The sequence below is a fragment of the Mus caroli genome, unplaced genomic scaffold, assembly GCF_978045245.1.
Source record: "Mus caroli unplaced genomic scaffold, Mus_caroli_1 scaffold_7, whole genome shotgun sequence".
In the NCBI taxonomy this organism is placed as follows: domain Eukaryota; kingdom Metazoa; phylum Chordata; class Mammalia; order Rodentia; family Muridae; genus Mus; species Mus caroli.
In genome coordinates this window covers 61746451-61760953 of record NW_028227262.1, presented here as the reverse complement: position 1 = coordinate 61760953, position 14503 = coordinate 61746451, and positions in this window count along the sequence as shown.

The following is a 14503-nucleotide window of genomic DNA, read 5'->3' as shown; positions in this document are numbered from 1 at the left end:
GCTCTTGTGTATTTATGATTACATGACACTGTCACATCCAGAGGACAGCGTTTCCTATAACTCCTCCCCATCCTCAGACCCCTAAAATCTCTCTGTCCCTTTTCCCATGGGTTCTCGCTAGGTCATCATTTAAATGTCTTGCTCAATCTCCAAGCTTGGGAGAATTATTTTAATATTATTATTAATTTGTAATCTAATCACATTTTCAGAGAACATATTTCAGCTTTTTAAGATGTATTAAAACTTGCTTTATGGGCCAGGAAATAGTCTACTTGGGCAAGTCGATTGAATGTGTATTTTGCATTTAGGCTTTTTGCCATAAGCTTTTTCATAATAGTGTCTTCCTACTGTTAAAATATTTATTATCTAGGTCTGTCGTTTTTCCTTGCCTATTACAGTCCATTCTTCATGAGGGAACAGTTGTAAAGGCAACTTACTTTGGTCACTCTTTTGCTCAAAAAACATCCCAGTCACTTCTTAAATACTGAGAATAACATTTGAAATCCTTCAGTGGCCATCAAGATTCTGTGACATTTGGCCATTGTCCATGCTCTATGTTGTTTCTTTTTATTTAGTCTCCACTCCTTTCCTGGCCTTCCACTCTCATTTCAGGGATTTTTTTTTTTTTTCTGTTTCTTCAACATGGATTTTTTTTTTTTTTTTTTTTTTGGCCCAGATATCAACTTCAATTAAGATGTCCATTCACATGTCACCTCTTCAAAGACAACTTTGTCAATAATTTTAAAATGTCATTCTGTGCTGTTCGCTCCTAGTTATTTTTCTTCAAGTTGTACAGCATGTATGTGTATATACATGTTCATGGGTGTACGTATACACACATACACTCATCCTTTTATTCATGTGTACTTAGGGAGAAAAGTTCCCTATCTCAACCAGAATATGAACTCTGTGCTTTGTGTGGTTGTTTATCCTAAGATCTTCAGTGCTTAGGAGCTCTGCCTGCCTCAGAGTAAATATGGACTAGACAGATAAGTTGGATGTCTTTGAACTGGTGATATCCTGTATGAAAAGTGATATTTTTTTTCTAAAAAAATTATAATTGTTTGTTCAACCTTGAGCAAGTGTCTAGGTCCAAACCACATTTCCAAGAAAATGGGGCCTTTGGATTAATTATTAAGGTCTCTTTCTGTTTGCATATTATGTATGTAGACCTGAAAATTTTTATAGACACGTGTGGGGATTCCAGAAGCCCTGATGTGTAAGGAGTGGGTAAAGGGCTGAGTGAATATGTATTACTTGACATGGGCACTGCAGAGTCAAGGACCAAGGCCTTGGACCCACAGAGCAAAGCCTTTCCTTCAGATCAGGCTCAGAAGGATGCCAAAGCCTTTGTATGCCAAGGCTGATAATGTGGGCAAGTGTAGCAGCCGTAGCTTCCTCCTCCAGGATGGAAGCATCCTGACGCTGCTGACCTACAGCGACCACCTACGGAGACTGCCTAAGCCTCCCCACTCTACTGTGCATGATTAAAGCACTGAAGTCCTGCATTCTTTGTGCAGCTCCATCAGAGCACAGGGCCCACCTGACTCCAGTGGTCTGGGCTTGTATTGGTCATTTCTTCAAGCCCTTGTCACCTCTAGCCTGCTCAAGTTCCAGCCACATGGATAGCAGTAGAAGTGCTTTTTGACTGAAGTGTTAAATAAGAATATCTACATACCTCAAGGAGGAAGGGTGGGGTCTGGTCTCAAGGTGCCTCAGCAACAGTTGCTGGGGTGGAGTTCATATCCATGGAGAACTGATTCCTTGAAGTCACCAATACATCTGCAGTGGTGTTTGCTTTTCTGGGGTGGAAATATCCATCACGTTGCTCAAGTGTCATGAATTTTTTTCTCTATTTATGGAAACTAGCTTATTAAAATAAGGTATCTCTGTCAGGGGTTAGCTGCTATATGACATTTAGTCGTTCTGCAGGTACAGCCAGCTGCTCTCCAGGTGAGGACTTTGGGGAAATGAAGAGTCACGATCTCATGAGTTTCTGGGGCTCTAGGGCAATTCTGCAAGAGTGAGGTCATGAGAAAAATATGTCTAATGTTATTCCACCAAGGCTCCCATGAGAAGGCTTTGAAAAGAGATTTGGTCGTAAATCAGAGGAACTTATCTCTTCTCTATGTTGTCTCCAACCGTGTGGCTACCCTGGACACAGGCCTCCAATATGTAACAAAGGTCTATGCCCCCAGTTAGACATGACATGTTGATACATGTGTCTCTGACCCTTTCTAAACCAACACAAATAACTGTTCTGCAACTTTTTTTTTTTAACAAAAGAATCAAGAAGGGAAATTGGCAATAAAGTTTGGAAGTTGGAAACCAAATGGGCTTCACTGTCCAAGAAAGCTAAATCTCAGCAGTCGGTGTAGACAGCTGAGAAGTTGTGCTTGCACCATGAGATCCCCAGAGTGCCAAGCATCTGTTAAGCCCTGGATCTTTGGAAGTAGAGATGAGGCCGAAAACTGGAAGATGGATAACGCCTGAAGAAACAAAGAATTATTGATTCCAGATTCCCCCGTCTCTAAAGAGCTGGATGCCTGTTCTGACCTTCTTGTGAGAAAACTAGAAGGTTGGTTTTTGGAAATGATTAAGCCAAAGATTCTCCATCTGGGCCACAAACATCTAATGAGGGGAATATCACCATAAAACAGGGGATCACATGAAAGCTCTTGAGCTAAAGGCTGAGAAAGCAGAGGGGAGAGTGGAAAGCCTTCTGTGTGCAGGTGGCCAGCATAGGTGAGAGCACTGAAGGAGGATGCAAGCCTCAGAATGCAGCACAGCTGAGGACCCTAGAGCCACACCCACAGCGTAGCTGCCTCCAAGATAGCATTGAGAAGCCCTTTCTTACGCATGAGCAAAGATGAAGAAGTCCCAGCATTTCAGAAAAGCATGTACTGCCACAGACAGACCAAAGAAAACAGGAAAGATGAGCAAAATCACATTCACTGTACACACCTGGGACCAGATGCTGTGTGTGTGACTGTACAAGTGTTTACGGAACCAGTCCTCACAAACCACTTAAGTTAAAGCTACTTAGGTAAGCAGGTATTTGTTGGCCTATTGGCATGTTTGAGACAAGCTCTCACTGTGTTGTACAGGTTGGCTTCTAATTCACAAGTCTCCTGCCTTAGCCTTCAGAGTGCTGGGATAATGGGACTAGACCACCATGCTTGCAGAAATTAAGCATGTTATTAACTCCATTGAGAAAGAAAATTGTCATACAGCCACTAAGGAACTTGCCTAAAGTCACATGATAAGCAAAGAAGCTGTTATTCTAACTAGGCAGTCTGACTTGTAACCATTCAGCCTGTCTTTGTTTGGGCTACTATGGCTATGAACACCATGACCAAAAACAAGTTGGGGAGGAAAGGATTTATTCGGCGTATACTTCCTCATCCACAGTCCATCACTGAAGGAAGTCAGGACAGAAACTCAAATAGGAAGGGAAGCTGGAGGCAGAGCTGATGTAGAGGCCATGGAGGAGTGTTGTTTACTGACTTGCTCAGTCTGTTTTCTTACAGAGCCCAGGACCACCTGCCCAGGAGTGGCATCACCTCCAAAGTGCTGTGTCCTCCTCCACTGACCACTAATTAAGAAAATACTCTATAGGTTTACCTACAGCCCAGTCTTATGAAGGTACTTTCCAGATTAGGGTTCCCTCTCCTCAGATGACTGTAGCTTGTCTCAAGTTGACATAAAATTATTCAGCACACAGCCTAAAATATAGTGACCAATAGATTAAATAAATCATACTAGTTATCAATCAAGACCACTAAGAGAACTTCAAATAGTAGTATTCTCTTGCATAAGCTAAAAGAAGGGGCTATGTCTACAAAACAAGAAAAATGTTATAAGACTCAGTACTTAGAGAAACACCAGTCTCAGCAACCAAAGCTCTGGGAACACCTGTGAAAAAAACAAAGGGATGAAGGTTTTCCAGAAATGGAGTCTGAGCTTCACAGCTCCCCCCCACCAGGTTGGTACCCAGCTTGGTATACTTTGCCCCCTCTCCCACGCCAACTCACTGTTCTAAGATCAGTGAACACACAACGCCAAACGCTAATTCAGAACTACAGCAGCCCTCAGCTTCCGAAGGAGAAACCATTCTCTTTCCTGAGGCCTGTGAGGCTCTAGATGGTCAGGTATGGGACCTCTCAACCCATCGCTTCCTAGTTCCAGCCACAGACTTCTGTGCTGTGCCTCACCTCAGTTCCTTGGTCCTCTGTGCCTTTGCTCTGCAAGCTCCAACACTGGGAAAGACTGCCAGAGGCTTTGCAGGGCTGGCTTCTCCATCTTCATCTCTAAGAAACCCCTACTGTCCCTGAATCCAAACCACCCCCAATTCCTTTCTGCCTCATTCCTCCAATGGCCACATGCTGGCCCTTCACCCCACCCCTTCGTAACACACACACACACACACACACACACGTTAGAGATTTCTGTCTGTGCATGCTCTTCTTTGAGTTATTTGATTGCTGTAGAATTCATGGAGCTGCAGGAAGACAACAAACTTGCCTTATTCATTGCTGAATTTTGAGTATTCCCTAATATACAGCAAACACTAAACAGATATTTGTTAGACTATCGCTGGGTGGCAACCATAAAGACCATTTTCATAGAAACTCTAGATGTTCTAATCTGCAAAATAATAAAGTAGCAGTTTGTGTGAAGTGAAGGAAATTGGTTTCATGTTGTTTGTTCCACCCACGGGCCCTGGAGTGACTGAGAGGGGATGATCTGGGCTCTCAAAGCCCCACAACCCCACCCACCCACAGTTCCTTAAGCACTAGAGGGAGTAACACAGCACTGAGCTGTCTTGAGTGTGTAAACAAATCCAAGGCTTGAAGTTGGCTAGAACATAACACCCACACCAGGACAACCCAGAGGGAGGGGCCTGCTCACCCACAAGAGCCACATCCAGGCCAGCAAAGTGAGTCCTGACCAAGGGCTTAGGGAAAACACTATGGAGGCAGCAAGGTCCCCAAGCAGACCTAGGACCACAGTTTGGAGTAGGGATGCTTTGAAACCATGTAAGAGGGTTTTCTGAGAAAAGCAATTTGACTGTGGCTCTTAAGGACTATCTCCGCTACAGAGAGGGATAAAGGAGAACAAGAAGAAACCCTGTGGTAATCCAAATATCTCGTCTCGTCACGAATGATCACCTCACTCCCCAAAAATGCCTTGCCCCAGTGAGAGGCCTGTGTCCTCAGCACAACAGAACAAGACTAGCCAGGGAGTCCAGCTGTTCGCCCCAAGCAGAGGGAGGCTAAATGAGGAGCAGCAAACCTATCCGTCAAGTCTGAAGTGGAGCTGAAGCTGGGGAAATTTAACCTCTCAGAGCGATCCCAAAGCAACCGGCCTGAGGGAGTTCTGTCCTCAGAGCTGGAGGTCAGAAGTCCAGAGCCACCACACACTGCAGCACAGCCTTCTGAAGGCTGTGCAGGGAGAGCAGTTGGCCTGATGTCTTGAGCATCCAGTGCCTTGTGTGTGATGCCTTTCCCAGGGTCAAAGTGCATCCCTCCAACCTCTGATTCCAGACTCACATCACAAACACCTAAAATCACACATAGCTCACCTTCCATTTGCAAGGGGGGCGTCTGATGCTCATTGGGTATCTAGACTCCATGATGGCTAATGCAATTGTACTGGCCACGTGAGGCAGCATTCACAGGTTCCTGGAATTTAGAACTAAATATCCCAGGGCCAGGGTTTTACCCATCACAAGGTAAAGAGTAATGTGGTGTGTGTGTGTGTGTGTGTACACGTGCACATGAATATAATACTCTCGTGAAGAAGGTATCAGTGTCTGACTGCTGATTCTTCAGACCAAATGGATGGGCATTTCTCAGGGCAATCCTCTCCTCTTAGTCAGACTGGGTGCTTACATGGACTGTAAAAAATATAGTAGACAATAGATGTTAATATTTAGTAGATATTTGTATATACATCCACCCAAACATTAATTAAAAGTTCACATTAACTAGGTCATGCTAGGGTCAGTTCCTCCTTAATACATGTCCTGAGGGGTTTTATGTGCTCCACTGGTAAAGGATGGACAATTCTCAGATTTGAAAAACTTCAGTAACGTGCTGTGGATGAGGAAAAGATGAGGTACCCTGCCAAGCTTGACCCGATCCTAGAGAAAGCAGACACAAGGTGGGTCTAGAGGGAGAGCCTCCTGTGGAGGACCACAACCCACAGGCTGCTGCTTGTCAGAAGCAGTGGGTGAAGGCCAAGCACTCATTTCTCAGAAGCCTCAGTAACTCATGAAAGGTGGATGGGGTGTCCCACCTTCCTGTTCCATTATGGACCTGTGAGAGTTAAGTACATGTGATAGCAATGCCTGCTCATTTTTGAGGTTAATACAGGATGACAGTGATACGCCTGCACAGTTGTGTGACATGTAAGACTTGTTATCATGTGTACAATGAATGCTTCCTGAAGCCATTTATCTGGACATATAATGCTCTTCTTGTAGCCTCTTTTAACCTGGAGTGAGGTTTGTTCTGCAAACTTCCAGTTTGAAGGCCTTTAGACTTTTTTTTTCTCTTAATGATTACAAAAGTACAGAGTGTCTCTGAAAGGCAAATGGTTGTTCTTATTCACGGGTTCTAGAAGTTTCTGTGTATGTCCACATGAGATGACCTTTATTGTTCCTTATTTCTCCTCTGCTATTCATAAACAAAATGTACTTTTTGGGTCACTTTAAATTTATTGATGTTTGAGCTGCTCTTGTTAGAAGTCCGTGGGAGACTTTTCTGGGCCACTTCCTAAATTAAAAAGCCAGAAAACCACACAATACACTTCTCACACTGGAAACTGTTCTGATGCTGGGGTTCTGCAAGCCGTCTATGTGGGTTAGTGGTGTAAAGCATCTCAGAGAGCCACTGTGAGAACAGTATCTAGAATCCAAAGCCCCAGAGCTCTCACTCAGTGGCCAGCTTGCGTCATTTCTGGTATCTGTTGTGTGGAGGCTTACAATACAATTACATCAATCCTCCCTTCTTCAGAGCTTAGAGATGGAGGGAAACTCCAGGAAAAACAGTGCTTTTGCTGAATTCACATCAGGGAAGAATCCACATCCTCAGCCATTCTTCTGAGTATTACTAGACAACGGATGAAGGAGGAAGAAACAAAAGACCAGGCAGGGGGCACTCCATTCCCACAATACTCATCCTTCCAAACACTGTCTGTTTTATGTACAAAAGGGAAGACATCTTAGGCTCTTGCAGAAACTGTTGCTTACTGATGTCACACCCTGGAGCCACACATGCCTGGTTTTCACCTGTTAGTTGATGCCCTCTCTAGACCAGCCAACTTCTGGAGCTCATTCCCACTGCTCAATAGCACTGTATTTGTGCAGTATGCATACAGTATGCAAAGACAGATAAACAGAGCCACTGTAGCAGCATAGTGTTATGGTCCAAGCTGAATGCAAAATGGGGCATTTAGGGAAATTTAAAGAAAGAAAAACTCACTGAGGATAATGGTATGAGCTGTCAGGAAGATCTTGAGTTCAAAGCCAACTTAGGCTATAAGCATTGAAGGCCAAGCTGAGCTCTGCTGTCCTTCAAAACATTAAAGGACAGACCAAAACATTAAAACTAAAAACAAACAAACAAAAGTAAAGTGAAACTACACACATCCTATACACACACATATATACATACCACACACACATACGACATACAACATAAACACACACACATACACACAACATACACACATACATACATACATAAAACATGCACAGGCACACACATATCACATGAAAGGAAGAAAAACTTGCCTTTGATAGAAGTTGTACTTTGGTGTCTGATGTAAAATAAAAGTTTTCTCTAGAGCTGGAAAGATGGCTCAGTGGTTAAGAGCACCAACTGCTCTTGCAAAGGTCCTGAGTTCAAATCCCGGCAACCACATGGTGGCTCACACCACCCGTAATGAGATCTGATGCCATCTTCTGGTGCATCTGGAGACAGCTACAGTGTACTTACATATAATAAATAAATTAAAAAAAAAAAAAAAGCTGGGCGTGGTGGCGCACGCCTTTAATCCCAGCACTTGGGAGGCGGAGGCAGAGGCAGGCGGATTTCTGAGTTCGAGGCCAGCCTGGTCTACAGAGTGAGTTCCAGGACAGCCAGGACTACACAGAGAAACCCTGTCTCGAAAAACAAAAAAAAAAAAAAAAGTTTTCTCTATAGGCTTGCTAAAAATTAAACTGGATGTTAAGTGTATTAATAATTGGAAATTATACCCAAATTTAATATACTGTAATTACAATGACATCTATTAGACAGAAACAAGTTGAACATGTCCTATGTACTATGTACCAAAGTGATTAGGATAAAATCCATCCTTATATTCTTATAGGAAACCTAGCAAGTATCCAAGAACCAAAAAAATGGATATATCACAAGAGATGAACAAACAGCTGGAGAGCAGATTCATCTTATTATTGCATTTGCTTATGATACCACCTCTGCTTAGAGTCCTCCTCCTCATTTCTTAATGTACTTAACTTATTCAATCACATAATAAAAAAGAATCATGCACCTAGCATCCTTGTGACATTGACAAAAGAAGATAGGATTTCCAATCTGCATTATCTTTCATTGCTGAACAAACAACTCCTCTTGGACTGGGCTTCCACAAAAGTATCTTGGGCAATTCCAGCTTTCTCTATAGTTATTGAGTATGGTGAAGTTGGGGAATGAATACGTTTCTTGATTGAAAACTCTTTTTTTTTTTTTGGTTTTTCGAGACAGGGTTTCTCTGTATAGCCCTGGCTGTCCTGGAACTCACTTTGTAGACCAGGCTGGCCTCGAACTCAGAAATCTGCCTGCCTCTGCCTCCCAAGTGCTGGGATTAAAGACGTGTGCCACCACCGCCCGGCTGATTGAAAACTCTTATAAAGTTCAGGGATTGCACAAAACACAAGAGAATTCCATCATTTCCTTTAAATTGGAAACTTAAGTTACATCTTCATTATTATGTTCTTAAATCTTTCAAATCCCTGTCACTTTCTGCTATGCATTATGTTCATTGTTATAGATGGACTTTTCTAAGAAAATAGAACATAGACTGTCAGGAGCCAACAAGCTAATAACTAGTAGGTGATCTTTCTAAGATAGTCCACCTTGGATTAAAAAAAAATCTATGATGGAGTTGCTCCATTAGACAAGGTTCAGGAGATATCCATTTTAGGAAAGACTCCTGCTATTAATATGCTTTTCCTGTTGTTATTATTAAACATATATAACAATCACTAGATATTAGCCCACCCTTTTGAGCAGATCTCCACAGAACAATGAAGATGTTCTGTCTTGTAGTGATGCTCTATAGACAAATAGATGACTTCCTAATTCTTAATGATGATTCTATAAGAATTCCTAAAATTATAACAGTATTTATTAAGCTCTTTTATAGTGGGACTGCTATTAGGTTCTTTCTGATAGTCAAAACTGCAACAAGAACTCTGCCAGTCTTTAGTGTCATGAGTTAATGGCTTCTGAGATGTAAGCAGTCAGTCTTCTACTCAGAGCACATTCCAAAAGGTCTGACCATTAACTAGAGATCATAGAAAGGTTTACTAGCTGTTTATTACAGGTGCTAGCACAGAAGATAAAATATTGACTGGGTTTACCTATACAAAACTTCACTAATAACTTAATTATGGTTTTTAACTCTCCAGGAACCTGTGGAGTTGTGACAGGTGATGAATTAGTTTAGCCAAATAATTACTCCTAATGGATATTCATGTAAACATCCTCTGTTGTGAACTTCTTGTTCGATTTATGACTTGTATTTATGTGTATACTTGTGATGAACTTTTTAACCATGTGATCGTGTATTTTGAAAGATGTATAAGTGTTGAGGGAAAAGAGAAGAGGACACACTCTCTCTCCTTGTCCTGCTGCTTTTCTTAGCATTCTCCTATTCCCCTTTTTCTTAGAGAACTTTCATAGGGACTTAGAAATAAATGCTAAAAATCACTTTTCAAAGCATCTCTTTTTCTTCCTGCAACTTTAACTAGCAGGCTGAAAATTAGAATCCCACAATTCCTGCGGAGATAGAACAAAGGCTACATTACTTAATCCCCACCCCCACCTACTCCCTGCTGCTTGGCTACACGTGTTAATCACCTAAGCCAGCAGTTTTTAACTCTCAGAATGAGTGAGAAAGCTTTTAGGACTTTTTAGAAGTTATCATTAGCATTCAGTATAGTTAGAGAGCTTGAATGTCCAGAGACCATCAGTCTTTAAAGCTACACCTGAGCCGGACTCTGTGTCTCATTTCAACACACTCCAGGTCAGGAGACTCCCAGCAATAGACTGAATGGGTTTCAAAGAGTCTATAACCCAAAGAAGCATAAAACTAAAAACAATAGGAAAAAAATGAAATTAAACTGGAATTGTTCTAACTAGATTTTCATTAAGGTGCAAATATCCTGGAAAGTCCTGATATCTCATCCATCTGGTTTGGCAATATAACTTTAGTTGGAAAAAAAAAGAAAACTCCTGTGGAAGACAAAATGTCATCATAACTAGCTAAAACTCAGCCATTCCGAGCGGCAGAGGGTCCCCAGGGAAGCTATGAGGAGCAGAACTTCCTAGAAAGTACCATGACCACACAAACTTGATTTCTGTCTGAGATGGTCAGGTCAGTGTTGTGAAAGACCCACAACGTGAGGACTCCCCCACGTTCTGACTCAGGAGAGGCGACACCCCAAAATCACCCACAAGAAACGGTCTTGCTGCAACTGCAAGAGGATTTTTATTCGAGAGCGTTCTCGGGCCCATGGTCATACACCACGCAGGAGTAGAGGACCATGGCGCCCCGAGTAGCTGAGTAAGGGGGTATTTAAAGGAAGAAACCACAACTCAAGGAAGTGGGGAGGGCGTTGTTGGAAAAATACCAAAGATACCAGTTAAGAGTCATAAGGAAGTGTAAAGTCACAAGAGTCACAGAGAATACCTGGTAATTGTTTTGGTTAACTCTCAGTTTCTAAGAGCCCCTAACAATAGCACATTTGCATGGCAGTTTCTGGTGTTGGTCAGGGTGACTTTCTTTGAATGAACACTCTTTGAACTCAGGAAGCAGGTAGGTGGAGGAAGGAATGTCGCTAACAAGGTATGATTAGCATACCTTGGAGCAATGAGTCACAAAGGTTACATTCCCAAGCCTCGACCTAAAGGCCTAGAATTTTGTTACTTCTTCATTCCCCCCCTTTTTTTTTGTTAATAGTTCTAATCTTAGAACTAGACACTATCTTTCCTCTGACATATTTGATCCTTTAGGGCATAGTACTGTTGTCTCAAAACTAAAAGCCGCACTGTACTAATTCTTGTTCTAATAAAGGTGACTTGTCTATTTAACACACATGCACCTATAATTAAAAGCAGAAGCAAAATCAAAAGGGGTATCATAAAGGTAGAAAGTAGGGTGGTCAAGAGTACAAGATAAGGGCCTTTCCACCGGAGTCTCAAGGTTTTCTGTGCAGAGACGTCTAATGTAGCAGGTCTTCTTCTCTTGAGTAGGCCTTCTGGAGCTGCTTTTTTTGCTCGCTGTCTCACTCACTGGAGCACCTTGAGCCTAGAGAACAAAGGCTGGGATAGCAGCATGTCAGCACTATGTACAGAGGCTATTTTTACCAGTGGAGGGGGCCCCCTGTAGAGTAATTCATAAGGGGGTCAGTCTAAACTGTCCAGGGGTGTTTCTAACCCTGAGAGCAAAGGGTAGGAGAGCTATCCAATCATTAGCGCCAGTCTCTGTTGTCAATTTGGTAAGGGTCTCTTAATGGTTCTATTTATTTTCTCTACCTGTCCTGAGCTTTGGGCCTGTATGCACAATGTAACTTCTAACCGATCTCTAATATCTTGGCCAGTCCCTGATTTACCTGGGCAACAAAGGCAGATCTATTACCTTGGGAAGATTTCTTTTAGGATCTTCAGTCCTGGTAGGAAAAGCTTCTATCCATCTTGAAACGGTGTCTATAAACACTAACAAGTACTTGTTGCAATATCTAGCTGGCTTAATTTCTGTAAATTCTACCTCATCATAGCACAGGCCTTGCAGCTTTTGACTATTTCTTCTGCCAAGTCAGAGAGTCCTGTAACATAGTAGTCAAAGGACCTAACCACACCTTTGAATTTCTTGGCCCCCAGGTGGGTCAAATACTGTCCAAACTTGATAGTGCTCAGGGGTGTATCTAAAGCTGGTCTCTCTGATGTCATAATAATCTTTAGGCTCTTTGACTGCCAGGATTATTGCTCCTTGGGCCACCTGTTTGGTGGTTAGATCTGCCATCTGATTTTTTTTTTAGCCATAGCATCTTAGGTTTTTTTTTTGCAGATGTCAACAGCCCTCTTTGTCTGTATATTGCTCCGTACAGTGGCAAAAGCATACCTGCTGTCATTGTTGACTTTTCTTTTGCCATTTATGGACCTTGTCTCAAAGTCACAAGTTCAGCTTTCTGGGCCGACGTCCCTTCAGGGAGGCTGCTGGCCTAGATCACTTGCTTTCTGTCCACCACCATACTGCTGTCCCCGCCTTCTGCTTACCTTTAACCTTGAGGCTGCTGTCATCAGTGTACCAGCTCGAACCCTCAGGCCAAGGCTGATCTGATCCTTCAGATCATTTCAGCGCAGTGGTGAGTAGGTGCAGTCTCACACAGTGGGACAGCAGGTGGAACGAAGCGAAGGTCACTCGTTCAGTCAACAAAAAGTTCTGATGTGTCACAGGAGCATTGGTAGTCATCCATCAGTCAGGGGGCTTTCAGATAATGCTTTCAAGAGCGTGGGATGCCATTACAGCTAGTTACTGTCCCAGAGTGAGCTTATCAGCATCCTTGACAAGCAGATTATGGCAGTAATAGCTTACAGGCAAGAAAACCACCCGCTGGCAACAGGGTGTAACTTCTTGGTTAGGTAAGCCACTGGCCTTTTTCAAAGTCCCAAAGTCTGAGAAAGGACTCCTCTGGTGACCCCTGATCTCTCTTCCACATAAAGAGTGAAAGGCTTGGTTAGGTCAGACAAAGGCTGGCCATCAGTAGGGCCTGTTTTATTTCTCTAAAGGCTTTCAGGTGATCTGGGATCCACACAAACACTTCCCCTTCCTTGGTTAGGAGGTACAATGGGAAGCTAAGGTCGCCAACCCAGGTGTCTAGAGTCTGTAGAAGCCAGCAGTACCCAAGAATTTTCTTACTTGCCTTGGTGTAGTTAGCCACTACTTCCCGTCTCGAAGGGTGTATCTCAAATAAGTACCTTTAGTCTGACACAGCTGAGCCTTTTTAGCTGAGGCTCGGTCTTCAGTTGCCCAGGTTTCCTGTCTAGATCCTGTCTTTTTCTTTCTCTCCTATCACTGTGGCCAAGATTTTAGTCAAATTTTTCTCTTGTCTATGATCCCTCCTGTTTTCTCTTTCTTCTGCCTCCCGCCTCTCTCTCTCTCACACACACACTTTTTCTGCCTCTTTCACTAGATCGCTTAACTGTCTCCCTCTTTTTTCTGAAGCTTCTTTCTGATATCGGGGGCCAACTGCCTTATGAAGGCCAGCCAGGCCACTGAGGCCTTCTGGGCTTCCGAGGTAAGATTAAAGGGAGTGAACTGCCTGAAGGCTTCCATAAGTCTTTCAAGGAACATTGAGGGAGGTTCGATCGGCCCCTGCATTACCTCTTACCTTAGCCAAATTAGTGGGCCCATCTTGAGGCACCTTGGAGACCAGAGCCTGGCGTTAGATTTTCAAGCTCTCCTTACCTTCAGCCATGTCGCAGTCGCAACTGGGGCGAGTCAAAAGGAATCCCATGTCGATCTCATTTTGTAGCTGTGTAGACCTCCGTTGGCTTCCGGGCCATTTTTCTAGCTTCTAACAGAATTCTCTCTCGCTCTTCGGTTGTTAAGAGCATCTGCAACAGCTGTTGATAATCATCTCAAGTAGGCTGATGAGAAAACATAAGGAACTCTACCAACCCTGTGAGGCGTTGGGGATCCTGAGAAAGGGGGTGGTTAGTTTTTCAGTTATAAATACCAACAGAGGAAAATGACCAGTACTGAAGGGTTTAAAGTTTGGGCGGGTCCACCAGAGTCCGCCCGGACTCTGTGCTCTGCAGTTCCATGTACCCGCAGCGGTCCGCCTCTCGACACCCCGAGGGGTTTAGGGTTCCCTCGGCAGCTGGAGTTGAGGCTGTGGATAAGGGGAAGGTTGTCGACTAGGCCACTCAGGAGGCTTCATAGATTTTGGAGGAGCCGAATTGGCTGGTGGCTGCGATTTGGGAGAAACCTTTAATTTCTCTTGTAACATAAGAGTACAACCACAATTTTGAGAAGCAAAACCCAATTTTAACAGTGAAAACAATCTAGTTTTTTCTTTAAAACTGAACTCTAAAAACATTACTTGCTACAAATTTTGGCTGCCTGTTCCTGCACACAAACACAAGAAGGTGTAGTCGCCAATATTTCAAAAAGACACTACCCTAAATCTTATCTTTTATAAATCGGA